This window comes from Bubalus kerabau, chromosome 6 (genome assembly GCF_029407905.1).
Source record: "Bubalus kerabau isolate K-KA32 ecotype Philippines breed swamp buffalo chromosome 6, PCC_UOA_SB_1v2, whole genome shotgun sequence".
Lineage (NCBI taxonomy): Eukaryota > Metazoa > Chordata > Mammalia > Artiodactyla > Bovidae > Bubalus > Bubalus kerabau.
The window spans coordinates 16,457,463-16,485,315 of NC_073629.1; the positions used below are offsets into that span (position 1 = coordinate 16,457,463).

Here is a 27,853-nt window from a genome sequence, read left to right on the forward strand (position 1 = left end):
AAAAAACTCTCCTCTGCTGATACCCTGAGCGGGGCTTGTTCACATTCCAGGTGGGTTTCATCAGCCCGGATGCATCTCTAGCTGTGTACACACACTTCTGAAGTTGCTATGGAAATCCCTCCTCAGCAAGCCTCATTTGAAAAGACATTTCTCATAGCTGGGGTTGGCTTTTATGTGACAATAAAGGTTTTTCACATTTCCTCCTCCCAAGGAGGGAGAGGGAATTGGTAATTACCAGAACAGCCTGCTATCAGGAGGGCAGTGCCTGGTTGCTGGGAGGGCAGCGTCAACAGCAGGCTTGTTTTCCCTGGACCCTGCCGAGGCATTACATCATGGGTTCCGAGCCCTGAGAGTTGTGGCACTCGGCATTCTCTGGGATTCTCCTGGCCGTGTGCCTGCCTCCCACAGGCCTCCCAGAGCCCATCCGAGGAACCTCCTCATTAAGCACTGTCACACGCCGAGCAGCCTAGCTGGTGGAGAGACCGTCGGAGGCCCCAGGCCTAAAGGCCACCAGCGGGGGCAGGGGGCTTCCTTTTCAGGGGGCACACCCCAAAAGAAGTCTACCACCTCACATATGGGTGCTTATCTCCCTAGGAGAAGCCACAGAGTCTCCCATGAGACTGACAGAGTGAGCCGAGGCTTGTGATCCCTAGCCAAGCTTTGTAAATGACCTCCTAGCCTCTTGGATGGAATCCCTTTGGTCTCCTCTCTCCTGAGGCCCCAGGCTGTGTCAGTATCTCAGGACTTCCAGCCTATCCACAGGTCCTTGGTGGTGATGGTGTGAATTTCCAGCTATGTCTGCACATTGGCATTTTTGTGAGAAATTTAATTCTGGAGACCTGGCTGCTAGAGCGGGAGAAAAACCATGAATGGCCATTCTTTCTCTCATTAAAACAGAGCCACCCCTCCCATCACAAGGACGATAAGAAGAGGCTTCCAAGCTATAGAACAATTTATAATAAATATCCATAGAGCAGGGGGAGGGTGATGCTCAGAAAAATTGCACTATCAGGGGTCCATGATTTAGAGATTGCAAACCACTGGTTTGGAGAGTGAGAAGACTAGTTAGTAAGGATAGGAAATTATCTGTCACATTGGATGAAGCCTGCTAGACCCAAAACCCTGCCCTCTAGCTGGAGAAAGGGGAAATCAGCCTCCTTTAGGGTAGAGGAGCATCCTGGGGCCATCCTGCTGCTGGTGCCAGGTCTGGATAGATCACTCCTCATTCAAAGTTGGATTCCTGGCAATGGGCAGTGGAGTGGGGAGGAGTAAGGAGGGGAAGGAAGGTAGGGAGAAGGGAAGGGGAATCCTATAGGAGGCCTTTGAAGCAAATCTGCAGCATTAAGAAAGAGAAAATAATTCTCAAGATGCAAAAGACTGCTTATGAGGAACAAAAAGCAACATTTGAAGATTCTTGGGTATCCCTTATAGCGTGCAAGAAGGTGATCATCATAGAGAAGAGTGGGCAGACAGGAAATGAAAATGTATCGAGTTCACATAAGCCTAGAATTCACAGAGAAGGACAACTGTTTTAGCAAAAAGAAAATCTACATCAGGCCGCTGAGTTTTTTTTTTTTAATGCAGAATGTGAAGGACAAAGTTACAGGTTCTCTCTGAATGTAGAAGACAAGAACAAAGAGATGAGAGAAGAGGGTGAACAGGACAGAATTAGAAGCTGCAGAGTCAAGGCTGAATCCTAGCACTTGAGTTATTTTGGAGGAAGAAACCATAATAAATTAGATAAAAGCATAATCAAGGACATACACGAAGAAAACTTTTCCCAGAATTGGCTGGCCAGAGGGGTGGTGAGGAGGTTAAGATTAGTCAGATCAAAAAGGTTCCTGTTTTCCAGCTAGAATAGGGGGAAAATTTTTTTTTTTCTGGAAAATTTACTGAATCGTAGGGTTAAACATAAGGAAATCAACCCTGAATATTCATTGGAAGGACTGATGCTGAAGCTGAAGTTCCAATACTTTGGCCACCTGATGCAAAGAACTGATTCAGTGGAAAAGACCCTGATGCTGGGAAAGATTGAGGGCAGGAGAAGGGGACGACAGAGGATGAGATAGTTGGGTAGCACCACCGACTCAATGGACATGAACTCGAGGAAAGTCCAGGAGATAGCGAAGGACAGGGAAGTCTGGTGTGCTGTAGTTGATGAGGTCCCAAAGAGTCAGACGCAACTTAGCGACTGAACAACAGCAAGGTTAAGCGATCCGAGGTGCACATAGGCAACACAGAGCAGACTTTTCCTTAGGAACCCTAAATTCTAGGAGACATTGGGGCATTAGTGTCATTTACATGAGGGAACACAAGGGTCATTCTTGGAGTTTTGTGGGCTTAGACGGTTACAACCTACATTTTGCGGGGAGCTTGGATATTAGTTGACCCGGGGTGAATCGTATTTAGGATCTTAACAATGGAACAGTATGAAAGAAAGACAGGAGGACATGTCTGAACCCAGGTAAACATGTGATCCCGACTGCATTTAAACATGACCGTGCAACCAAAGTCTGATGTCAAAGAAAGAGTAGATTCTGGAAAGAGTAAATGTATGCAATAAAATAATTCAATCATAGTGAGAGGGTTGCCAACCCACAGGTTAAAAAGGTGAGAGAAGTCTAGAAAGGATTAATAAATACATGCTAAATTAATCATCTTAAGTAGAACAGAATTTTAAAAGCCTTATCTCTCAATTTTAATAATTAGAGAAATATAGTTTAAATCATTTTTAAAGCTAAAGGTAACCACAGGTAGAATTTTATAAGTCTAATGATGTAACAATAGTGTCAGCCAGGTATTGTTTCGCTTCATCCAGACCACAGCTCCATGAGGCATGGGGACTGTTTTTATCTTCATCCTGCATGGGAGGAAATTGAGGCACAGGGAAGTTACGGTTTTGCAATGTGCCTTGGGTCATGGAACAAGGGGTCTGCAGACCTGAGACCACCCCCCCCCCCAACCTCCTGTCTGAGAATCTCGCTTTTTCCTACCCGGAGAAGGTGCATTTTCCACATTGCTGGATGAGAAACACAAACATCATCAGAGACAGAAAAATAAAGGAACCAGGAAGGAAAAATTGAAAAGCAGAAAGCATGAAAAAAGATGAGAGGAAACCAAACTTAAAATGTGTCACAATCAACAGAATTGAATTTACCTCCCCAATTAGAAGACAGTGTCGCTTACTAGATAGGATTTAAAAGCAGAACTCAATGTTATGCTGTTTACAAAAGAGGTACCTTAAATAGAAAGGTCCAGAAAAATAAATGAATAGCAAAGATGTATTAGGTGAGTACAAACCAAAGGGCAATTGAGTAGAAATCTTCATTTTAAACCAAGTTGTATTCAAAGCCAAAATCATTAAATGGTCCAAAGGAACCATTTAATCTGGATAAATGCATTATACACAGTAATACTGTGAACTTTTTATGAATAGAGAATCTGAGTTTTTAATATTTTAATTGACTGATACATTTTGAACTTTGTAGCCTATAAACAAATAATACATTTTTAAAGCATCCATTGAACACATTTACAAAAATCGATCAACTTCTTGGCCACACATTTCAAAACATCAGAAAAAAAATTTCAGGCACATTCTCTAACTTCAAGGCCATAAAACTTCAACTAAAAGGAAACTTTGGGGCAGCAGGGTTTTGAAAGCAATCTCCTCAATTACAACTTGTTCAAAGGAGAATTATTCAAAACTACCATTGAAGACTATTTTAAAAATTACAACTCTATAAATCAAAACTCAGGATGTACCCAAAGTTGTGCTCAGATGAAAAATATCCTTAAAGTTTTACACTGAGAAAAAGAAGCATGAAAATAAATTGAATTCATTAGGAGAACAAAAAGGCTCAGGAGAACAAATTAGTTTTATAACAAAGACAGGAATTAATGAATTTAAAAACAGAATTAGTAAATCTCAAAGGGATCAATGTTTAGCAAGTCTAATCAAGAAAAAAGAAAACACAAAAATATAAATTTTAAAGCAGAATACCTACTGATTCTGAGGATAATTTAACAAATAAAAGAGAATAGCTTAACTCTTTTTTTTTTTTTTTTTTTTTTTTTAGCTTAACTCTTTTTTTGAAAGCAAAGACCTTTGAGGAAGACTTTCTCCACCAGATATCATTAATAAAATGTATTATAAAACTAAGATAATTAAGTCTCTTTGGCATTGCTGAAAAATCAGTAATGACAGATCAATGAAACCTAAGGGAAAACTTAAAAATAAATCCTAGTATGTGAGAAAATATATGAGGGAAAAAACCAATTAGGAAGCAATAGATTATTCCATACATGTTAATGGAAAGATTGGATGCTTAGATGAAAAATCAAATTAGAATCCCACCTCTCACCAAAATAAATTCCAGGTGGATCAAAGAGTCAGATATAAAAAGAAACCATGAACAAACTCCAGAAAACAAAGTGAATATTCAATCAATCCTGAGATGGGAGAGAATTATTAAGCATAAAATCTTAGAAGAAAAGAAATGTGAAGGAAAACACTGGAGTATCTGATTACATTATACATACAATTTTGGATTTCTGTTCTTCAAAAAAAATAAACTTATTTAAAAGGCAAATGTTACACTAGGAAAAATATTGGCAGCAAACATGCAAGAGGTAAATATCTCTATTGTGCAAAGCAATCCTAGTTACCAATCAGAAAAACTCATCTTCTCAGTTAAAAAAAAAAAAAAGCTAAAAATAAAAACACAGCCACAAAGAAAGAAATACAAATAGCCAATAAAATGAAAAACACAGCCTCTCAAATCAAAGAACTGCAAATTGAAACTACAAGGAGAATTGCTTTTTCTCCTCTGGAACTGACAAAATTTTAAATAAATATAATTCAATCCTGAAGAAAGTTGTTATTGGTGGTGGTGGAGTGGGTGGGTTGTTTCTCTCATACTGATGGCAAGAAGGAAAATTAGCACTGCCTTTCTGGAAAACAATTTAGCAGTATGTCAAGGGAGCCTTTACAAGTTCATAACTTTAGCCCAGGAATTCTCCTTCTAGGAAGCTATTCTAATGAAATAATCAATTTATGTCAAGGTCCTTCATATGCATTTTACAATAGTGGAGAAATCAGAAACCAAGTAAGTGTCCAGGATTTAAGCAGTTAAGTAAATCATAGCACATCCATATGATGGGTAATCAAGCAACAATTTTTTTTTAAACCCATCCTTTGAAGACTATAATAAAGTAGGAAAAAGTCATGATGTAATATTTTTTGAAAGGATCACACAAAAGTATTATATAGGATGTTACCAATTAAAAATAGATATCTAACACGCATAGAAAATGCTTGGAAAATACATATATTGTTTTCTGTGGGATGTTACATGTGATTTTTTTGGTTACATTTTACTTGCAGTGAGAATGCATGACAATATGTGTGTGTGTGTGTTTTAATGTAAAGAGGGATCATTTTGTTTTTCCTCCCTCCACAAAGCCCCTCTTCTCATCTTCCACAGAAACACATTTTCTATCAACAGGGCTTCAAAGTAAAGTTGAATGGCTCACTCATTTTTTACACGTAATTTTCTCAGAGAAGCACAATAAAAGTTCCTTCCTAAAGGGTTCCCCTTCAGATCTAGCAGGCACTGGCCTCAGTGGACGTAAGCCTAGGCTGGGGTCCTCCCTCTCCCAGGCAGGGGTGACGCTTATAGCCCCTCTGTGGCCGCAGGATGATTACGGGAGGACCTAGAACCAGTGTCCAAGCAGGTGGAGTTCTGCTTGTTAGGTGTGATCCGAGGCCCGGCTGGCATTAGCTCTTCAGCACCGGCTCTGGGTGGGTCAGGCTCTGGGGGCCCAGCGATGACGCGGGAGCGCCCCATCCAGTCGAGAGAAACTGCCAGCCCGCAGGTGCTTCCTGCAAGGTCAAGGCCTTTGGAGCAGGCTGGTGCAGGGGGCGCGGGGCGGGCGGGCGGGAGGGCGGGGCAGGGGCGGTGGGCGGGGTCTCAGGGCAGGGGCGGGCTTCGGGGAGGAGCCAGAGTTCAGGTTCAACCCCGCTGTGCCGCCCGCGCCCAGAGACGCAAGAATACACTTGAAGACTGGTCCTCTGTCCCAGCGCTGCCCCTCACTCCTGCTTCTTGCCGAGCCCCATTCTTATTTCACGCGCATGGTTTGCATTGATCCTTACTCACTCACAGACCACTTGCTCTTTCTCTGTTATTTCTGATTCAAAACTTCTTTCCTCTTTCTTCTTGGAAGTATTTTTGTGCTCTTTCGTAATTTGGCATGGCAATTGTTAATTTGTGACTGGTTTATTTGTACTTTTATTTACATTAAATAACATTCACAAATTATAAGTAATGAATGACACCTCTTAGAAAGGGGAATCAAGAAATGAGGAAAATGCCCCCCAAAATTAGCATTCTGAAGCACTAAGTTTGGGACATGGTGGGTGCAAAGTGAACTCTGTTGTACAGAGAAACCATTCTATTTTAACAGTCAAGTCAATCTCCAAATTCCTCCTCCCTCTGTTACGCTAATCACTAGGCTTCCCTAAACTCTCTCTCGCTGGGAGGTGCTGTGCTCAGTTGCTTCAGTTGTGTCTGAATCTTTGCGATCCTATGGGCTGTAGTCCACCCGACTCCTCTGTCCAGGGGCTTCTCCAGGCAAGAATACTGGAGTGGGTTGCCATGCCCTCCTCCAAGGGATCTTCCCCAGCCAGGGATTGAACCAACGTCTTCTTCATCTCCTACATTGCAGGCGGATTCTTTACTGCTGAGCCACTGGGGAAGCCTGGTGCTAAGAGGTGGCCAGTGCCTTTTTGCCTCCAGGATTTTTGCCTTAGGGTAGATCCAGATGCAGACAGCGCTCTTTCTCCAGCTGGAAAGAATCATTCAACCTTTCTCAACCAGGATCTGAGAATTAAACCCTACAGAAAAGACCTGGAATGACCATCTTTCTGATACCACCTGGAATGGTACACAGTTAGTACCATCCTTGATGTATAAGAGGGAAGTTGCTTGTTTTTTATCATAGATGCCTAAGGGGACCCAGGCTTCTCTTCCCCAGGACCAAATGAAAAACGCTGCAACACTAGGAGGAGACGATGCCAAAAATCTTACAGGGGTGGGAATCCTTGGAGGGAGCCAAGGTGAGGAAAAGGGAGGGGTTCCTGTAAGCTGCGTCAGCCACATCTATTTGTGGGCTGACATTTGTCAAGACAGGAAAGCTACATTCTGTCAACTTTTCCATTTTTCAACTTTGGGGTGGTTTTGTTTGCCCCTGGCGATCCCATGCATCTCAGTGCAGGCCCCCACCAGCAAGGGATGGGACCCTCATCCCACAGACCTTCTCCATGTGTTCAGTGGCTTGGCACATGTCATGCGGACTCCTTGCCACCCTGCGCTTTCCTCCCCCCTCCACTGTGGGCACGGCTGCCGCCGCCCAGGCTAGTGTGAAACCCTGCACTCCTGCTCTCATAGCATAGCTGCTGGGGGATTTTTTTTCATAAGATATTCTCCTTCCACTTAATAGAGTCTCCTCCATCCCCTGAGACTTGGCTACAGCCTCCCAGAGGCTGAGCTGGAAGGGAATATGGGTGAGATAGGACTTCCCTGGTGGCTCAGACGGTAAAGTGTCTATCTACAATGCCGGAGACCTGGGTTTGATCCCTGGGTCGGGAAGATCCCCTGGAGAAGGAAATGGCAACCCACTCCAGTACTCTTGCTAGAAAATCCCATGGATGGAGGAGCCTGGTGTCCATGGGGTCACAAAGAATCGGACACGACTGAGAGACTTCACTTTCTTTCTTTCTTTCTATGCTACGCTCCAAGTGGCACCTCATTGAGCATCCCCAGCCCCACTCTACCTCCCACCCCACTTGGATGCCTACTTCCTGGCTCTGTGTGCTGCCCAAGAGTTTCCCTGGCAACCACCATCCCCTGGTGGCTTGGGAATAGTGGCCCTGGGAACCCACCAACCCTATCACACCTGGTTCTTTTGTTTTCCCAAGAAGTTCATGGGATCTGCCTGCCAATAAAGCCCCCAGACAGGCACGGACATGCTGAGAAGGGCCAGATGGGCTCAACACCCCCACAATAGAAGGGGCACAGAGTCTAGTGAGTAAACCTCCTTTTGAAAATGTTAAACATGTTTCAGCTGAGCCAATACATGCAGTGACACAGTGGTGACGGTGCTCAGAGGCTGGTTACAGCCTGAACTCAGGGTTAAAAGACAGTTTGGCTTCTGGTTCCACCATAGACCTTGGACATTGTACATGTACTTAATCTCTCTAGAGTCATGCTGCTTCTACTGACCATGCTCTGGGACAGGGAACTCATCACTCTAAAAGACCATTCATTCAACAAACTCATGGTTGCCAGGGCAGGGGGAAGGATGAGGGGGAAGAGATAGTTAGGGAGCTTGGGATGGACATGTACACACTGCTCTATTTACAATGGATAACCAACAAGGTCCTACTGTCTTGCAGGGTACTCTTCTCAATGTTATGCAGCAGCCTGGATGAGAGGGAGTTTGGAGGAGAATGGATACGTGTATATGTATTCCACCTAAAACTATCACAACATTGTCAATTGGCTATATTCCAATATAAAATAAAAGTTTAAAAAAATAATGATTCAACCCAATCTGCAGACAACTCTGACTTAGAACTATCTTCCTAATCTTTGTTCAAATTAAATTCCTTGTAGTTTCTGACCTGGGTCCTAACACTGTCTTCTGTAGCCACACAAAAATTCAAGCAACATAGGCTAGAGGTTAAACCATTGCCTTCTAGGCAGATACAGGCTTGGGGTCTTGCTCCACCTCTTAAGCACCCTGACCTTGGGCAAGCTAGCCTCAGGACATCCAGGAAATGGGATAATTCACAAAAAGCCCTTAGCACAAAGCAAAGCATTTAGCACATGCGGAGGACCCAGTGAAGCAGGCTCGTCTTCCCTCTTCCACTGTGCCTGTGTGTGTTTAGTTGCTTTGGTCGTGTCTGACTCTATACGACCCCATGGACTGTAGCCCTCCAGGATCCTCTGTCTCTAACATTCTCCAGGCAAGAATACTGGAGTGGGTTGCCTATGCCCTCCTCCAGGGGAATCTTCCCCACCCAGGGATCAAACCTGAGTCTCCTTTCTCTCTTGCATTGCAGGCAGATTCTTTACTGCTGAGCCACTGGGGAAGCCCCTTAAATATTTGAGAATTCAGGTTTCATCTTCTTCAGTCTAAAGGTCTCTGATCCTTCAACACAGGACTCTGTCCCGATCAGACTCCACTCTCTTGCTCACCCTCCTCCTTGTTCATCAATGTCTCCACCAGTTGGAGGTCCCAGACTGAACACTGTGCCCCAAGGATTAGGCAACCTCTCATTTTCTCACCATTAGTTTTTAATGCAGCTTGAGAGTGGCCCATAGCAAGGGCAAGCATCTCCCAGAACAAGCAAAATGACCTGGAATTAGGGAGTGAGAGTCAGAGCACGTCTCTGTTTAGGTATAGCACTTTGGACAATCCTATCCTCTAGCCCCACAGCCTGTTTTGTTAATATTCCCTGAGTTCAACTGCGCAGGCCCTGCCTGATCTGTGCCTGGTGACCAGCACCCCCACACCACTCGGCCCGCCACCAGACTGAGCCACAGCTGAGTTCAGGCCAGGGGTGTTAAGCCAAGTGGAGAACCAGGTAGGACTCCTAAGTGTCAAGAGGCTCGAGTCCTGTTTCCAGGACATGACTCGTTTATTCCCATCCTTCAGATCTCAGCTGAAATATAACTTCTCTGGAGAGACCTTCCAAGCAGGACCCACCTGAGTAGGTTTCCTCTCCAACCCCATTACTTTAAAAAAAATCATTGCAACCTTGTTTCTTTTAACACCTCAACAGTACGTGCCATGTGCCGTAGATTTGTAAGTATATGCCTGGGCTCAAGTTGTTATTGGTCTCCATGGACATCCCTAGCAAGGTGCTGGGGATCTGGCCTGGGAGCCCATTTCTCTGCCTTCGTTTTCCGGCTGATAAAAGCAGTGGTTTATCAGACCCATGCAGATCTTTAAACAGGGAATGCCCAAATGTTGAGCTCACTCCCTCCACCCTCTGCTCTCTGGACCATTTCATACTGGTCTTCCCCACTCCCTTCTTTCCTCCATCAGATCTGCTTCCTAAATGACATTCTCCACCCCAGAGAATGCATCCACTTTCTCAAGAATGCATCCTCACCTCCTAAGTCTAAACATTGAGCCAAGTCTGTCCCCTGAGCTGTAATGTTCAATTATGAATCACTTGCTGAGTAACAATAACATTAATGGTTATTGAGCCCTACAGTTCACCAGGCATTGTGTTAGCCATTAAATATACCTTAGATAGTAAAACACACATATAACCCCTCATGGGATTTATAGTCTACCAGGGAAGACCGTGGTAGAACAATAACAACTCAAGACACATGTATGTACTTTCAGATCTATGGTACATACTGTTGAAGGTATTAAGATAAACAAGGTTGCAATGATTTTTAAGTAATGGGGTTGGAGAGGACTCCTGCTCAGCTGGGACCTGCTTGGAAGGTCTCTCTACAGAGAGGTTATGTTTCAGCTAAGATCTGAAGGATGGGAAGGAATGAGTCATTTACAGACCAAGGGGGTGAGCTTTTTAAGAAGAGGGAACAGCATGTACAAAGATCCTGAGCTGGCAAAGAGCATGGTTGTGGAGTGGCTGGAAGGAGAGGGATATGGATGGGCATGTGACTGTGCAAGGCCTGAGCTGCAGAGGGGACTCCAGGGGCCGTGTTAAGGGGTCAAAGGCAAGTGCAGTGAGAGGCCTCTGAAAGTTTTAAGTCAGAAAGTAATACGACCTCGTTCATTCTAAGACTATCACTCTGCACCTTGTGGAGAATAAATTGGAAATGGGCAAGAAAACTACTAGGAGGATGAGTTAGAAGGCCATTGCACAGACCAGGCAAAAGAAAATGGTGACTTAGAAGGGTGGTGGCGGCAGAGTGGAGCCCTTGCGTGCCTCCTGTGTACCCGGCCAAGACTGAGTGTCCCGTGTATTAAGCCTCTGTTCAAAGCCATCACTTTTGTTGCTGTTTAGTCACTAAGTTGCGTCTGATTCTTTGCAACTCCCTTCTGCAGCACACAGGCTTCCCAGTCCTTCACCATCTCCCAGAGCTTGCTCAAACTCATGTCCATTGAGTCGGTGATGCCATCCAACCATCTCATCCTCTGCTGTCCCCTTTTCCTCCTGCCTTCGATCTTTCCCAGCATCAGGGTCTTTTCTAGTGAGTAGGTTCTTCACATCAGGTGGCCATAGTATTGGAGCTGCAGCTCCAGCATCAGTCCCTCCAAACTCATCCCGCTGCCCCTCATTTCCCTCTGTTTCTATCTTCTTTTTCTTAAGAACCTTTCCAGGTAGTATTAGTTTGGGGCTGCAAATCACAGGGAATCCAAACAAACAGCAGCTTGAACAAAATAGAAGTTTCTTTCTTATGCAAAAGAAGACTGGGAAAGGGTCAGTAAGAATCAGGGGTGGTGCTTCATGGCATTAGGAACCCAGGCTGCTTCCGCCTTGTCCTGCCATTCTTGGTGTATGGCTTCTTCCTCGTAGTTCAAGAAGGCTGCCGGAGTTCTAGCTATCCCATCTACATTCTAGCCAGCAGGAGGGAGGAAGAGACAGAATAATGTGTGCTTTTTTTTTTCTCTAAAGACATTTCTTAAAAGTAACACATGTCATTTCCATTCACATTCATTGGTCATTCACATGGCTGGGAAAATGTAGTCTTTATTGTTGGCAGCCACTACTTATTGCTGGGCTCTTTTACCAGTGAAGAAGGGGAGAAGGACTATTGGGGCATAACTATCTCATAGGCTCAAAACTGTTCACTATCTCTGTGCCTGTGCCCACCCCATTCAGCCCTTATTCAGACCTTAAGCCCCATGGTTCTTACACTGTAATGTCTCTCAGACTCAGCTCTTCCTGCTGCCTCCCGGACACAGATCCCTGTCATCTTACACTGGATTGTAGAAGTAGCTTCTCTGACCTCAAATTACACTATCACTAGGTACATTCTGTTTCCCCTAAAAGTCCTGCAGTTGCTACCTTTAGAAGGTTATGTCATATTCCTTGTTTTAGAGTTCAAGGCCTTCTATAGTTGGACATCACTGGTAGCTCAGATGGTAAAGTGTCTGTCTACAATGTGAGAGACCTGGGTTCAATCCCTGGGTTGGGAAGATTCCCTGGAGAAGGAAATTGCAACCCACTCCAGTTCTCTTGCCTTGAAAATCCCATGGACAGAGGAGCTTGGTGCAGGCTACTATCCATGGGGTTGCAAAGAGTCGGGCACGACTGAGCGACTTCATAGTTAACCTACACTAGAACCCATTTGGTTCAATTTCAGTAATATTAGCAATGATTGTAATGCCTGGGTGCTAAGTCACTTCAGTCGTGTCTGACTCTTTGCAACCCTATGGACCTAACCCTCCAGGCTCATCTGTCCGTGGGATTCTCTAGGTAAGAATACTGAAGTGGGTTGCCATTTCCTTCTCTAGGGGATCTTCCCAACCTAGGGATCTAACCTGGGTCTCTTAGGTCTCCTGCATTGGCAGGTGGGTTTTCTACCACTAGCGCCCAGGAAGCCAATGATTATAATAACACCTCATATTTCTAAATGTAAGCTTTCATTGTCTACAAAATTGAAAGCAGTGACACCTGAAGTCAGAAAACCCTGGCTCACAGCCTAACACAGAGCACCAGTTGCGTGACCTTGGGCAAGTCACGTGTGTGTGTGTGTGTGTGTGTGTGTGCTCAGTTGTGTCTGACTCTTTGGGACCCCATGGACTGTAGCCCACCAGGATCCTCTGTCCATGGACTTTTCCAAGCAAGAATACTGGAGTGGGTTGCCTTTTCCTACTCCAGTGGATCTACCCAACCCAGGGATCAAACCCACGTCTCTTGCATTTCCTGCATCGGCAGGCAGACTCTTTACCACTAGCACCACCTGGGAAGCCAGGCAAGTCATTTACCCTCTATTAAATAAGACAAGTGCCTATGAGTGTAGATGGCTCATGGTTCTTGGGGAACACTGGATCTTTTCCTTTGTTGAGCCTCATTCTTCTGATCTGTAGGTTGGAGATATAAGCCTGTCTCACCTACTTCCTATATATAAGTATGAAATTCAAATAAGAGAAGCCACAAAAAGCTGGGCAACACATAAAATCCAGGACTCATGCTCTTCTGCTTCTCCCAATGACCCAGAGAAGCAAGCAGGCAGAATAGAGTCCAGAGACCCTGTTTAGTGGATTAGAACATGGCAACTCAATGAGGCTTGGTGATTCGTCCTGTCCCCAACTCACAGGGCAGAGGCGGCCTGGGACCCCGGGACCCTGACTGCCTGCTGTCATGTACTTGGGTTATTTGTTGAATTAGGGAGTTGTCTTCTGTGATTGTGCTGGGGCCAAAGGAGAAAAAGCAAACTGTGCAAAGCGAATTAACTTTTATTTTCAGTTGGGACTCTGAGGTCAACTTATCATTTGTTTAAGGGCATGCTACCTGCTACCTAGATGGAAATTGTGATTGGTGCTGTAGAAAAACAAACAGCAACTTTTAGTGGGAAGCCACTTCCTGTTAGCAGGTACAGGTGGAAATGGCCCATCATCTTTGAATTCCGTGATGTCAGATTTTAGGGGGTGGCGCAGGCGGGGATGGAGACTGGCTAGACGTTTTCTGAGAAAGTACATGTCAAAATTAATAAAGTAAACAGCTGTATTGTCAAACTTACAGAGTTAAGTAAATGTGAATACAGTTAACTGGGTAGTAGCTTTGTAATTATTTTGTCAAGTTTAACATATGAAATTGCTCCCACTTAGTTACCAGCATTCTTAATTTGTTTTGTTCTTGTTTATAATTTAAACTGTGGATTTTATTTAGGGAGTAAATGTGTCTTGAGGCTTTTCATTATTGCAGAAATTAGACTATATCCTCCTGTGTTTGCCAGACTGTTGCTGCGGCCAAATTAGGCAAAGCCGGAGGGCTCATGAGACTGAGCCAGGGTCTCGGGAGTCTAGTTAAGGATGACCTCAAGCCTGAGGAAGGAGAAGGAGAACCATCATTTGTTGAGTACTGGATTCTTGCATTCGTCATCCCATTTAACCATCCCAAGAATCTTTTATGGTGTCATCTCCATTGCATTGATGGAAAACCTGAAGCCAAGGGCAGTGGGGGTAACCCACCACCACTGAGGGTTATTATTAATTGTGGATAACCCACCACCATTGAGGGTGCTTAATTGCCTCTCACCCAGCAGATGGTAAGTGTTTAAGAGAGTGTTTTCTAGAATGCCAGCACTTGTAGGAGGTTAGGCTTTATTATTTGTTTTTTGGCTGTGCCATACAGAATATGAGATCTTAGTTCCCTAACCAGTGATTGAACCCACCCCCCGTGTAGTGGAAGTGCAGTGTCTTAGCTACTGGACTGCCAGGAAGTCCTGGTTAGGTATTATTATTTTTTTTTTTTGGTAGGCATTATTTTTGAATAAGTCAGGGACACTATCCTCTTGTTCATGGCTTTTCATTCTATGCACTTTCTCTTTGTGCCCTGCACTCTGTGAGGTAGGTGGGGCAGGAGTAATTTTTCCATCTTAGAAGCGAAGGAATGGAGGCTTTGAGAGGTATGTGAGGCAAAATCTCACTGCTGGCCCAGGGATCCTGCCTGGAGAGGGAGGGTCCTCTGCTGGGACACGTCCGTGCTGATGGCCCAGCATCTCCTCTGAGGTCCCCTCGGCAGCCGGGGAGCCATCCAGCCTGGGCATCCCCTGGGCTTGGCTCTCCTTGATCCACTCAGTGCTTGAGATTTCAGAGCCCAAGGTCACTTAAGCTAACAAGCGCATGACCTTGTATTTGGGTGAGGGGGTGATGATGATGCCTGTGGAGATCTTCGTTTTAGGAAATAATCATATTTCCTGGAAAGTCTGTGCAAAATCGTGCCATTGCTTGAGGGTGTTTCATAAAATCACTCATCAAAGTAGAAGCTAACAGATAAGTGTTTGCTTAAGGAATCATCATCATTATCATTACCACCATCCTCCTTATCAACAACCTCAGCTCTAATCAAGACAGATTTTACCAAAAATAAAATAAAGGAGGCCTTTTGAGGACCTGACTCGTGGAGGGCTCTCCTCCATGGTGCCTTCTCTGTCTGTCTCCCTCATTTCAGTGAGTCAGTTTTTCCTCCCCATCTGTTTGCTGTTTGGCACTTTATACAACTGTCTGGGCTCTTTCATTTTGCTTCTGCGGTTGCTCAGCTCCAACGTGTTCCCTCCTGACGCTTCCCCTTTGTTCTGGCAGGCTCCTCTCATCTGCTGGTTTCCAGCCCTATGAAGTGTCAGAGGTGGGTTGTAGTTTTCAGGCAGCATTTTGTTGCCTGGCAACATGTAACAAGCATCTTCTGTGATGGCTGCATCCTGTAAAATAGAGCCAGGGCTGGGCCGCTGGGATGGAGCAGGCTCCGGGGGCCTCTCCAGGGTGGTTGGGGAGGAGGAGAGGGGAGAACGACAGACAGGCAGGCTCAGGTGACTCGGAGTGTAACGTTCTGACTCTTCTGTAACAGAGGGGGCGCCAGCTTACCCTCTCCTGTTCTGTTTCAGGAATCACAGGTGTTCAGTGGTCAGAAGTCCTGGGTAGGAGCCATCAGAGGTTCTGTTTGATTTGGTGGCCACCTGCTATGGCTGCCCGAGGGGTGGCCAGCTGTATCCGGGTGGAGGTTGCTGGATGCTTTCCACTTGAGCCAAGCTCTTAGTTCATCTTGTTCCCCATGGGATGGAAAAGGCCTCCTGTCTGTAAAGATAACTGGCTTCTATATCTGCAGTCAGCCCAGCCACACGCTCCCCAGAGACTGGGTGGAGGTTGAGTGGGGGTAGAGTGTCATCAGAGAAACACCTACCTTAGAACTGGAAAAATCCTCACGTTTTACTTGAAGAAATCGAGGTCCAGAGAAGGGAAGCGACTTGTCTGGATCACACAAGTTGGAGAGCATCCAAACTCCCTGTTGAGTGGCTCTCTCCTGGGGCTGACTGTCGGGTGAATGACAGGCTGAATGATGAGTACCTTGTGGAGGAGGAAGAGGCAGCACCGTGAGGAGAAGCCTAGTGTACTTGGGCCCTGCACGCTCCCCTCCAGCCTCCATTTCCTTACCTGGAAAGAATGATGTTTGTGGGGCTAGAGGCAGCCCCAAGTCTCAGTGACTCCCAGAGACAAAGCCTACCCAACAGGCAAAGCACCTCCTGCCCAGGTGTTTGGTGGTATGACCATGGTTGTTTTCTCCCTTCCTTAAAAAGGCCCAGAGGTTGGGAGCCCTGGGCCTCTGGTTAATGCTCCCTAGGAGAATCCCATTCTGCCAGGAAAACCTCTCAGCACAGCCACGTCGTGTTCCTGAGGACACCTGTCACCCTCAGGCCCATTTAGGAAATCTGTGTCTTTCCAAAATGGCCCCATAAGGCATCAGAGAGGCGAGCTGCAGCTGCCCACTCCTCTACCTGGCCAGCTCTCCAACCTGTGTTGGGGGCTGCAGCTGCATGGGGCTGGGGCCCCCTGCTGTCTCAATGGAGCAGATGGAGCTCCAAAGAGGGCTGCTGATGGCACATGGGATTTAATACCACCCTCTCCAGGTCCTGCAAATGAGAATAAACTCCAGGTGGGTCATCTGTCTTCTGCCTTGCTCCTTCTCTTCCTCCAGCAAGAATCTCTCAGTTCAGGAGGCAGAAGAAAGAATTTGGGATGCTCTGGGCTCTTCTTCTCCAGCTGGATCGCTTCATTCTGTTCCTGGGGCCACAGAGATGAGCAAGGAGGCTCCAGCACAGGAGCCTTTCCTTCCAGCTGCTGCTCTTGTAGACCTTGGGGGCGTGCCAGCTCTGAAGATTTAGAAGTTCCTCTAGCAAGAAAGCCCCGCTTGGGGCATGGGCTGGGGTGTGCGGGTGCTGACTGTCTCCATTCCCTTTTCCACATAAAGTCCTGAGCTTCAGAACTCGACGTCTTTCTAACGTGTTCTAGGATCTTCCAGTTAATCATATGAACCAAGGTCTGGGTGCTTTGGCTGTGGCACTGGCAGGCCTGGACCAGCCCCCTGAGAGCCTGCCCGAGACTTTGTCACTCTTTACGTGGCCAAAGCCCGCCCCCGGAAGTCCAAGGATGTGTGCCATCTGGACGCCCAAGCTTGTGGAAAGAGGTTAGAGGTTAGAGGCAGCTCCCTCCACAGCCAGGGCCCAAAGCCCCACAGCCAGGCTCCCCAGATGGGTTTGGTTGCCTCTGCCGAGTTAGAATTCTTCCCACTCACCTCCTTGGCATCCCCTCTTCTCCGTGGCAGGGGAAGCTGCCCAACTGGAGCTCCCACGTGCTGCCCTGGAATCCCCACTGCTCTGGGAAACAGTAACAAGAAAACGCCCTCCCAGGGTATTTATTCCATCCGGCTTCTCTTTGTTCTTGGTTACGGAGCAGCCCCCACCTCCCTCCCACTCTAACGCTGCCCAGGTGAGACTGCAGCTCCGGGCCCTCCTCAACATTGCCTCGCCTGGGGAGCTGCCTGCCTTGAATTCTCTTGGAAGGCAGAACGGAGAAAGACACCCTTCTTCCCTTTGAGGCTCTAGCTGGGACCACTGCCTATGCGGCACTGCACTCGGGGGCGCCATTCACATTGACTGCTGTGTGAATGGCGCTCCCCGCAGTTGCGCAGCGCACAACCTGCGCTGCTGTAATAGGGCAGCCCTGGCTCTGGTTCACTCCCTCGTGAAGGTGGCTCCTTGTAATATAGATCCAGGCTCAGATACCCAAGAAAGGGCGCATCCCCAGAAATCTCTCCTATCAACCTTACTGGGCCTTCACTTCAGAGGCATGTGCGTGCTAAGTTGCTTCCGTGTCCTAAGCATCCTAGACTCTTCCATGCTGAGTAGTGTCCGACTCCGTGAGACCCTATGGAGTGTAGCCCACCAGACTCCTCTGTCCATGGGATTCTCTAGGCAAGAATATGAAGTGGGTTGCCATGCCCTCCTCCAGGGGATCTGCCCAACCCAGGGATCGAACCTGCTTCTCGCAGGCGAATTCTTTACCACTTAGCGCCACCTAAAGGCGTAATAGTGTCAAAGATGGGGCTGAGGCATCCGCCAGACCCAAGCTCACACTTAGATGTTTTTATTTTGTGCAAGTTCCCTCATCTGGCTGAGCCTGAGTTTCCAACTCAGGAAAACAGGAAATGACAATTGCAAACCTTGTTATTGTGAGGATTAAGTGAGATGATACACAGAAAGGTTTGGCCCACATGGTACATGGCTGTCATTTGACAAATGATGATGACTGTTACTTTTTAAAATAAGATTATATATCCAGTCCTACCCACTTCATAGAGTTAGCCCCAGAAATAAAAGGAGATGAGAAATAGATCATCACTAAGGTCTTTGATGAAATATCTTGCAAGAATCCCAACCACTGTTATTCTTGTCTCCGTATATAAAACACTAAGATCCATGAAGCCTCTTTGCTTCCGAATGACACTCTGTGATTGATGTTGGGAAAAGGTTCAACTAGGAGAGAAAAAAAACTCCCAGGTGGAAGACCATGGCCCAGGAGGGTGGAATTGAATGAAAACCAAAGACAGCAGCTGTGAGAAACCAGAGGCTCATAGACGGGAGTGAGATGAGATCAGGCTTAAGCATCACCTCCCCTGGACTGTTGTTTACCCACTGCCTCCTTCCGCCGATTCTCAGAGCTTCCTCCTAGTGCCTGACCACTGGGGCTGGCTCGGGACCGTGGAAAAGGGCAAGCCCCAGGAGCAAGCACACGATTAGATCCTGCGGTGGGAGGGACAGAGAGGACCATGGGGCTAAGGGTGCGCTGCAGCAGACGCTCGATCCAGGAAGGCTTTCTGGAGGAGGGAATTTTCTGGGCCTGAGGGTACTCCAGCCAGAGGGACCAGCACAAGAAGAGCTTAGAGGTGGGGGAGCACAGGGTAGGAGAGGAAGTAAGTAGTTGCTTGCCAGGGGATCAGTGAGGCTGCAGCTGTACTCAAGGTTAGAGTGGTGGGCAGGGGCCAGGCCAGTCTAAGGAGTTTGGATTTAATCCTCTATCATAGACAACAGTAACCAACCTTACTTATTTGCTTTTTTCTTTTATTCCAGTAATGCAGGAACGATGGTTTTGAGATACCCGACTTCTGCTGTGGGTGTGCCATGGGTTATAAATCATTTCTACCAGCCTAGCTGGAGTCCCAGCCCGTCTTTTCTGTTGGAGAAAGCAAATCAGAGTATAAGACAGCGAGAGTGATGTTATGATAGTGATAACCTTGAAAGTACCTTGTAAATCCTTCTCAAATGTCAACTCTTCAACTACTGTTAGTCCTGGAGAGGTTGTGGGTGTGTCAAAGTGTATCTCCACACTGGGAATGCCTGAGGTATTCTCCACACTGAGGCTGAAGAATAGCCCACCGCCCCCCATTCTAGACTAGTGGGGAGCCACTGGTGGGTTTTGAGTGGGGGAGAGTCCTTTGTCTTGGAAAGACTTCCCTGGCTCCAATGTGTGAGGGGAGCACAGGATGACTGTGAGTCAAGGAGACTGGTTGGGAGATTGCTGCCACGATGGACATGGGACAGGATGCCACCTCTATAGCAGTGGCGGAGGTGGTGGCGGGGATGGGAGTGAGGAACAGATTTGAAAGAAGTAGAGGAGGTACTTCCCTGGTGGTCCAGTGGTTAAGACTCTGTGCTCCCAAGAGCAGGGAGCACGGGCTCCATCCCTGGTTGGGGAACTAAAATCCTGGATACTGCATGTTGTGGCCAAAAAGGAGAAGGAACTAAAGGAGCCCAAATTGACACTACAACTCACTGTATGTGGGGTGATGGTGGAAGAACTCTGCGAACACTCCAGCGTCCTGGAGTAGCCGGGTGGTGTTATTGCCCACAGATAGGAAATGCAGGAGGAAGAGGATGGATCTGGAAGGATCTGGGCATAGGGAGGGGCAGGTGATGAGCAGGGTTCAGATAAGCTGAATTAATTTACCTGCTGTCCCCTGGATATGTCCCATGTTGGCAGGTGGGTCCACGGGTTGGATGGTCAGAGGGGAGGTTTGCTTTTGTTTCAGAGGCCTGGGAGAGCTTCCTAGGTGGTGCTAGTGGTAAAGAATCCACCTGCCGGTACAGGAGACACAGGAGATGTGGATTCGATGCCTGGGTTGGAAGATGCCCTGGAGTGGGGAATGGCAACCCACTCCAGTATTTTTACCTGGGCAATTCCATGGACAGAGAAGCCTGGTGTGCTACAGTCCATGGGGTTGCACAGAGCTGGACACGACTAAGCAACTGAGCACACACACAGACACACAGAGAGGCCTGGGGGTGGCAGCTGAAACCTCCGCTGGAAGAGCAGAGGGTGGAGGTCTCCGGGCCCTGGGAGGACACGCACATGTGGCCTTATTCTGGTGCAGTCCTCCCCACTTCATCCCAGGAGTCTGACTCTGCGGGGGCTTCCCAGAGCAGGGACTCTGAGCTGTTTCATCTCCTGATATTGGTATCTGACCACCCAGTAGGTACAGGATATAAGCTTGCTGGATAAGCAAAACCAAGCTGAGGCGAAGAAAGACTGGTGGCCCCACAGAGACTGTCAGCTCGATGGAGGCAGGAGCCCCTCCCTTTGTGGGGAGGCTCTCCTCACAGGAGAGGGTGAGGAAGAGATTGAGCCAGGGAGAGGAGCAGAGAGGGGAGAGAGAGAGGGATGTGAAGGGGGTGTTTCAAAGGAGGGAGGGGAGAAAGCGGGTGAGAGAGAAGACAGACAAATAGGCAATGGAGAGGAAGACAGAGAAGGGGGAAGAAGGGAAACAAGGGCCCAGGCAGCCGGTGGCGGTGTGGCCAGTGGAGCCAGCCTGTCCATGCTGCTCTGCTCGACAAGGCCCAACGCTGGTGCTTGGAGAGAGCACCTTTTACCCACCCTGCCTCTCCCTCCATGTCCTCCCAGCTCCTCACCCGGCGCACCCCCTCCCTCCCTGCGCTCCAGCCTCACCCCTGGGGGACTCTGTGTAAAGGCTGCAACCTCAGAGGGTGTCCCTGCTTAGCGCCCCATGCTGCCTGTCAGCATGTGTCAGGCAGCATTTTCTAGCTTTTGTGTTGCTGGGTGTCAGCCTCCTTCACTGGGCTGTAAGTGCCCTGAAGTCGGTGCCAAGGCACATAGTAAGGGCTCACCGACAGTTGTTGACCGAATGAACTCTCCTGGTGAGCCCCAGTGCCTGCCAGATGCTGCTCAGGCTCTTATATTTGTTATCTCACCTAACCATCAGCATGATCCCATGGGAGATGTTTTACATTTTGTTTTATGGAAGGAAAGCCCAAGGCGTGGAGAGATGAGCTCCTTACCCAGGTCATACAGAGAACAGATGGCAGGGCTGGGGTCTGAACGCTCATCCCGTCTCCGCCACGCCACCTCCAAAAAGCGTGGAAGACACGCTTCCCATGGGAACAGTGCTTCTTCCAAACATATTGTTTTTCTCCATTTTCATGCATTTTATTAAACATTTCCAAATCAGGAAACATGGAAATATTTTTTAATAAGAAGAAAGAAAACATTGCAAATAGAGAAACTGACTCAGAAGCCTTTGCCAGATGAACCATCTGGTTTTTAATTTAATAACCATTCAAAGAGGTTGACAGTACTCCCCTTTGCGAAGAAAATAGACTATGGAAGGAATGGCAGCTGGCCTCCCTCAAGTGCTGCAACCATTTGCAAAGTGGGGAAGTCGAACAAAACTTCTCAGCCAAACACGGGGAGGGAGAGACCCCAGGGAAGACAAACACACCCCAAGAAAAGCTGAGCTGATGTTCTTGTTCAGACTTCGCCGTAGAGAGGCTGCACCCAGATGTATGACACCAGCCAGATGTCCCGAGTCTCCCAATTTGCCGAAAGTCTTTGAAGAAAGCTACCAGAGAGACATGCAGGCCACCACCTCTGAGAGAGAAAGCCATGCCCACCATATTAACAGAAAAACCACGAGCCGCTTCTGTTTGGTGACATGCCGCAACTTGTTTGTTGGAGTTGTCTGTTTTGGTGGTGATGGTTTTCTTCCCTTATAAAAATAACCAGAGGCTTTGCACCCATGCTGTGAGTTCTTGGGTCTGGAAATAAAAGACTGGATTTAGATTTGCCTTGGAAAGATTCAGGGCTGTCGCCTTGAATTACCTGGTGGAGGGAAACATCCTTACTTTCCTAAATTCAAAGCCAACTCTTTAAAAAATAGGGCATCGACTATAGAAATGAAACAAATGAGCAAGTGACTTCATGGATGCTTGTGTCGTCAGACATGTGGTCCAGGAGGCTGATGATTAGCCCTGGGCCTCCAGGGCCATTTATTTCATACTATAAGATGTTTAGAAGGGAAATTGTTTTTAAGAAAAGAAAAAACTTTTTTTTTTTTTGGTTTGGTCTTGATGTGAACTCACCTGTAGCTAGAATAATGGAGTAACCCTAAAGTCACCATAATAAACCATTTACTGAGCAGCTGACTTTGAATTTCAGTGACACTCTTTCATGTACCTCAAGCATTTCTCAAATCCTCCTAAACAAAGGCTCATAAGATGCTTAAAAATGGCAGTTTTCTCCCCAAGGCTGGAATCAAATGCCCTTGCATGCTGAGGGCACTTGGTAATTAGGGCTTGATTATACTGGCAACCAACATAAAGGCGGAGGTAGGGATGGGAGTAAGACCCAGGACTCCATGAAAATGTCTTCTGTTAGGTAGAACTTCTCAAGCCCCCTGATCCAAGCCAGTACTTACTCGCCAGTCCCCTGGCAAACTGTCCTGCTGGTGAGGACTAAGCAGGGGCTCCAGCGAGCTAGGACAGGCTGGCATCCACACACACTGTCGCCACGCCCCTCCCCATGCCCTGCTCACTGCAGCCACCTTTTGTTGAATCAGAAAACAGGTTTCTGGCCCAGCTTATTTACTCACTTGCTGTGAGAAGTTAGGGAGGTTGCCTAGTCTCCTGATCTTCTCATTGTTTTATTATAAAATTGGAGTAACAGCTCCTACCCCACTGACCTTGTCCTGCTGGCTTGTAATTAAAACAACATAGGATCACTAATTCATTCATTCAGCAAATATTTCTTTGTCTACTTTGTAGTAGACAAAGTAGAAAAAGTCTTTTTCTTCATGAAGCTTGCATTCTTTTTTTTTCTTTAAAATAAAAATAAAATATATATATATATATATATATATTTTTTTTTTTTTTTTTTAATTTATCTGGATGTGCCAGGTCTTAGTTGCAGCATGTGGAATCTAGTTCCCTTACCAGGGATCGAACCCTGGCCTCCTGCATTGGGAACACAGCGTCTTGGCTACTGGACCATAAGGGATATCCCTGAAGCTGGTATTCTAACAGGTATCGACAGTCAATTAACACAAAAATAAGCCAAACGTGTATTGTGTCAGGGGGTGATATTCTTGTGGAGAAAACTGACGCAGGAGAGGAAGGTGGGGTGTGGTGGGGTGTGGTGGGGTTGGGGCAGCAGTAGTCGTAGTAGATTAGGCAGGGAGCACCTTCCTGAGAAGTTGACTTTGAGCAAAAGCCTGCAATTAATTGAGGTGAGAGCCTTCCAGATACAAGGAATGGCAGGGATCCAAACTCTGAGATGGAGTGAAGCTGGGCTACAGAAGGAGCTGTACAGACAGCAGACGGCAGGAACAGAGTGGGTGAGGGGCAGCTCCTAGGACATGGGGTCAGAGAGGTCCCAGTGCTGTGGGGGAGGGTTCTTGAGACACATGCCGACTTTGGCTTCGGTCTGAGGGACACCGGTGACATGGTCTGTCATACTGTTTTGCAAGCACCCCTCTAGTTGCTGTTGGTGGGCGGGGAGTGGGGGTTGTATAGGCAGAAGCAGGGACGTCAGTTAGGTGACGGCTGGTCCAGGTGGTCCAGGTGAGGAGCTAGGCCTGGAGCAGATGGTGACAGCAACGGTGGCAGGGGCTGGCCGTATTCTGGACATATACTGAAGATGAGGCAGACAGGATTTGATAGTGATGAGGGATTGACACACACATCACCAGGCAGAAGGGCTGTGGTCAGCCCACAGCAGGGGGACGAGGATGAGTGAAAGGAGAACCTGGGAGGAATGAATGACCGTTTTCTATGGGGCGGCGTCTGCTGCCGCTTCTCCCTCCATGTCCCCTTGGGGCTGCCCTTGTCGCTAGGACAAAACTCCAGGTGGGGATGCTCCAGGTGGGAGGCTCTCCAAGAAGCAGTCACATACCTTTATGTGTATCATATGTTCCAGTGGACAAAGCCCTTCTACATTCACTCCTCGCCACAATCTTGTGAGATAGTCAGGGCAGACATTATTACACCCTGATTCCCTAAAGAAGAAACAGATTCTGAGACAGTAATTTGTTCAAGGTCACAAAGCCATTAGGGCATGAAAGGTAGCCCTTCAGCTCCAGATGTTACATTCTTTCAGCTATGAAAAGGCCAGACTTATCACACAAGAGGGCACAACAAGAGCCAATATTTTTAGTGCAGCTATATGCCTGGCACTGTTCTAATGGTTTAGAAATATCAGCTCATTTAACCCTAAAGGTAACCCTGTGCCAGTTGGTACAAGTATTGTTATTGTTGTTCAGTTGCTAAGTCATATCTGACTCTTTGCCACCCCATGAATTATAGCACGCCAGGCTGTCTATCCATCACTATCTCCCTGAGTTTGCTCAAACTCATGTCCATTGAGTCAGTGATGCCATCCAACCATCTCATCCTCTGTCACCCCCTTCTCCTCTTGCCCTCAGTCTTTCCTAGCATCAGGGTCTTTTCCAATGAATCAGCTCTTTGCATCAGGTGACCAAAGTATTGGAACTTCAGCTTCAGTATCAGTCCCTCCAATGAATATTCAGGGTTGATTTCCTTTAGGATGGACTGGTTAGATCTCCTTCCTGTCCAAGGGAGTCTCAAGAGCCCTCTCCAACGCCACAGTCTGAAAGTGTCAGTTCTTCTATGCTCAGCCTCACAGATAGCTCAGTTGTTAAAAAGTTTGATCCCTGGGTTGGGAAAATCCACTGGAGAAGGGATAGGCTACCCACTCCAGTATTCTTGGGCTTCTCTTGTGGCTCAGCTGGTAAAGGATCCACCTGCAATGCAGGAGACCCTGGTTTGATCCCTGAGTTGGGAAGATCCCCTGGAGAAGGGAAAGGCTACCCACTCCAGTATTCTGGCCTGTATAGACCATGGGGCCACAAAGAGTCGAATACGACTGAGGGACTTTTCACTTTCACTTTCAGCCTTCTTTATGGTCCAACTCTCACATTCATACATGACTGCTGGAAACACCATAGCTTTGACTATATGGACCTTTGTTGGCAAAGTGATGTCTCTGCTTTTTAATACACTGTCTAGGTTTGTCATAGCTATTCTTCCAGGGAGCAAGTGTCTTTTATTCCCTTTTATAGATAAGAAAACTGAGGACAAGGTCATGCAGATACTACAGAGTAAAACCCAGACTCAAACATAGATAATTCACCGTGACACCTAACAATGGTCCACACCAGTGGTCTCCTACCCAAGACAGTGTGTGGGCAGCAAATGGAGAGTGCAGAAGCTGAGTGGTGTGGGGTTAGAGACAGAGGGCCCACATTGACTTAGATGGGTTTTGAGCTGCTTCTTTAAAGGTCACTTAGAAGGGATCAGTGAAGACATGGCAGGCAATACAAGAAGCAGGAAAGGTATGAGGCAAGCTTGGAGCCCAGCAACATTGAAGAGGAGGCCAGAAGAAGCAGCCAAGAAGGATGGTCAGAACAGGAGGAAAGCAGAACAAGTCACTGAAGATGCCAAGAGGACTGTTCTGAGGAGGGAAATGCCAACAGGCTCCAAGGCCGCCAAAGGGTTGAGTCAGGTACATGTTGGGTTTTTCACTGGAGAACTGAATAAGCACAGGGGCTTGGGGCTAGGACCTAACTGTACAAAGCTGGGGAATACTAGAAGATGAAGACAAAGAATCTTGTCTTCAAGATTTGATTTGATTCCTGAAAATTTCCAACAAGCAAACCAGATCCAGGATAAATGACTAGAGCCATCACATCACTAAGATGCATGTGAAAAGAGCGAGGTCACAGCTACTGTCAAGAAGCTGAGTCCTTATGAATAGTGAGAACCAACTCCAAGACCAGGGAATTTGGCAGCCGCTTTCACAAAAGACTTTCTGCCAGAGAGAACAGCTGAAGTCACTTTAACGTGCGTCACTGAATTACTAAAGCAACTTAACTCTCACAAGGGGACCGGAAAAGCAAGAAGCAGGCCATATTCATTCCACAAGTATTTACTAAGCACCTTTTATGTGTTAGGCTCTGAGAAGGTACCTAGAAAAGGCTACAAAGAGGTAACTCCAAAGTTGGACAAAAAGGCCAATGGAACAGAGTAGAGAACCCAGAAATAGCCTCACTTTCACGTATAATCTATATGACAGACGTAGCATTCTCAGTGGAGAAAGGATGACCTGCTCATTAAGTGGATTTGGGATAGTCGGACACGACTGAAGCAACTTAGCAGCAGCAGCAGCATATAAAAACAATGAAGTTGTATCCCTATCTCACACCATACATAAAAGCAATTCTAGCTGAACTGAAGACAAATATGAAAAGCAACATTTAGAAACATTTAAAAGAAAGTCTTAAAACTGCAGATAGGAAAGGATTTCTTTAACAAATTATACAAGTCACTAATTATAAATTAAAATGATAAATTCAGCTACAGTAAAATTTAAAACTTCTGTTCATCAAAAATACTATAAAGAAAAATAATACTATAAAGAAAGTAAAAAGACCTGGCATAAACTGGGAGAACATATTTGCAACATATAAACTGACAAAGTTTTTATCTAAAATGTATAAAGAACTCATAATGAATTAGAAAAAAAGACAAAAATAAACCAATAGAAAAATGAAAAAAAGTCATGAATAGTACTTTACAGAAGAGGAAATATGAGTGACCAATAAACATATAAATTGACACTCAGATTTCATCAGGAAAATGTAAAGTAAAAGCATGATGCAATATCAATTTACCCATTAGTTTGGCAATAATTAAAGTCAGATGACAATGTGTTGGTAAAGACATGGAGTTACAGGAACATGTGTCCACTACTGGTAGAAACCTAATTTTTACTGTGTTTTGGAAAAGAACATGACGTTTTCCAATGACATTAAATATGTACAAACCAGTAAATCCACTCTTAAGTAAGTGTCCCAGAGAAACTCTTAAACAACCAGGAGCTGTGACTAAGAATGTTTGTAGTGGTATTGCCCATTAGAGGAAAACCCTGGAAACCACCCACGTGGCCATCGATAGGTGAATGAATAAGGGATGGTGTAGTAATACGATGGAACGCAGTACAGTAAGGAGAATACATTATAGTCACAAATATCAACATATATGTTGAGTGGCAAAAAGCAATTCAGAGAAAAGTTCATTGTATTAGTTATCTGCATGCATGAAATTGCTTCAGTCATGTCTGACTCTTTGCGACTCTGTGAATGGTTGCCTGCCAGGCTCCTCTGTCCGTGGGATTCTCTAGGCAAGAATACTGGAGTGGGTTGCCATGCCCTCCTCCAGGGGATTTTCCCGACCCAGGGATTGAACCTGCATCTCTTACGTCTCCTGCATTGGCAGGTGCGTTCTTTATCATTAGTGCCACCTGGAAGCCCCATTTGTTATCTACTGCTGTGTAACAAATTGCCCTGTAACTTACCAGCTTAACACAGCAAACATTTTCACCCTCATAGTCGCTCCGTGTCAGGAATTCAGGGACGTCTTAAATGGGTACCTCCGGCTCAAGTTCTCTCATGAGATTATGGCAGCCTGTCGTCTCACCTCAAGGCTTGACTTAAGGGGTT

General features: G+C 46.5%; 1 protein-coding gene and 2 long non-coding RNA genes across 9 annotated transcripts in view; 1 reads left to right on the forward strand and 2 right to left on the reverse strand.

Annotated features, from left to right (window-relative positions):
- Positions 1–27,853, forward strand: part of KCNN3 (potassium calcium-activated channel subfamily N member 3) — a 172,439-nt gene that overhangs the window by 105,113 nt on the left and 39,473 nt on the right. The gene's annotated exons all lie outside the window — the stretch shown is intronic.
- On the reverse strand, positions 13,804–17,382 carry LOC129654683 (uncharacterized). Of its 3 annotated transcripts, XR_008715561.1 has the most exons (5): positions 17,285–17,382; positions 15,896–16,059; positions 15,580–15,789; positions 15,112–15,327; positions 13,804–14,040 (listed from the first exon to the last, which is right to left on the reverse strand). It is a non-coding gene; the product is annotated as an uncharacterized LOC129654683 (long non-coding RNA). The 3 variants fall into 3 exon arrangements; XR_008715559.1 differs by lacking the exon at positions 15,112–15,327; XR_008715560.1 differs by lacking the exon at positions 13,804–14,040 and having other exon boundaries at positions 15,249–15,416.
- LOC129654688 (uncharacterized) lies at positions 19,155–27,791 on the reverse strand. 2 transcript variants are annotated; one of them, XR_008715568.1, is made up of 3 exons: positions 27,709–27,791; positions 19,996–20,123; positions 19,155–19,221 (listed from the first exon to the last, which is right to left on the reverse strand). It is a non-coding gene; the product is annotated as an uncharacterized LOC129654688 (long non-coding RNA). The 2 variants fall into 2 exon arrangements; XR_008715569.1 differs by lacking the exon at positions 27,709–27,791 and adding an exon at positions 24,229–24,277.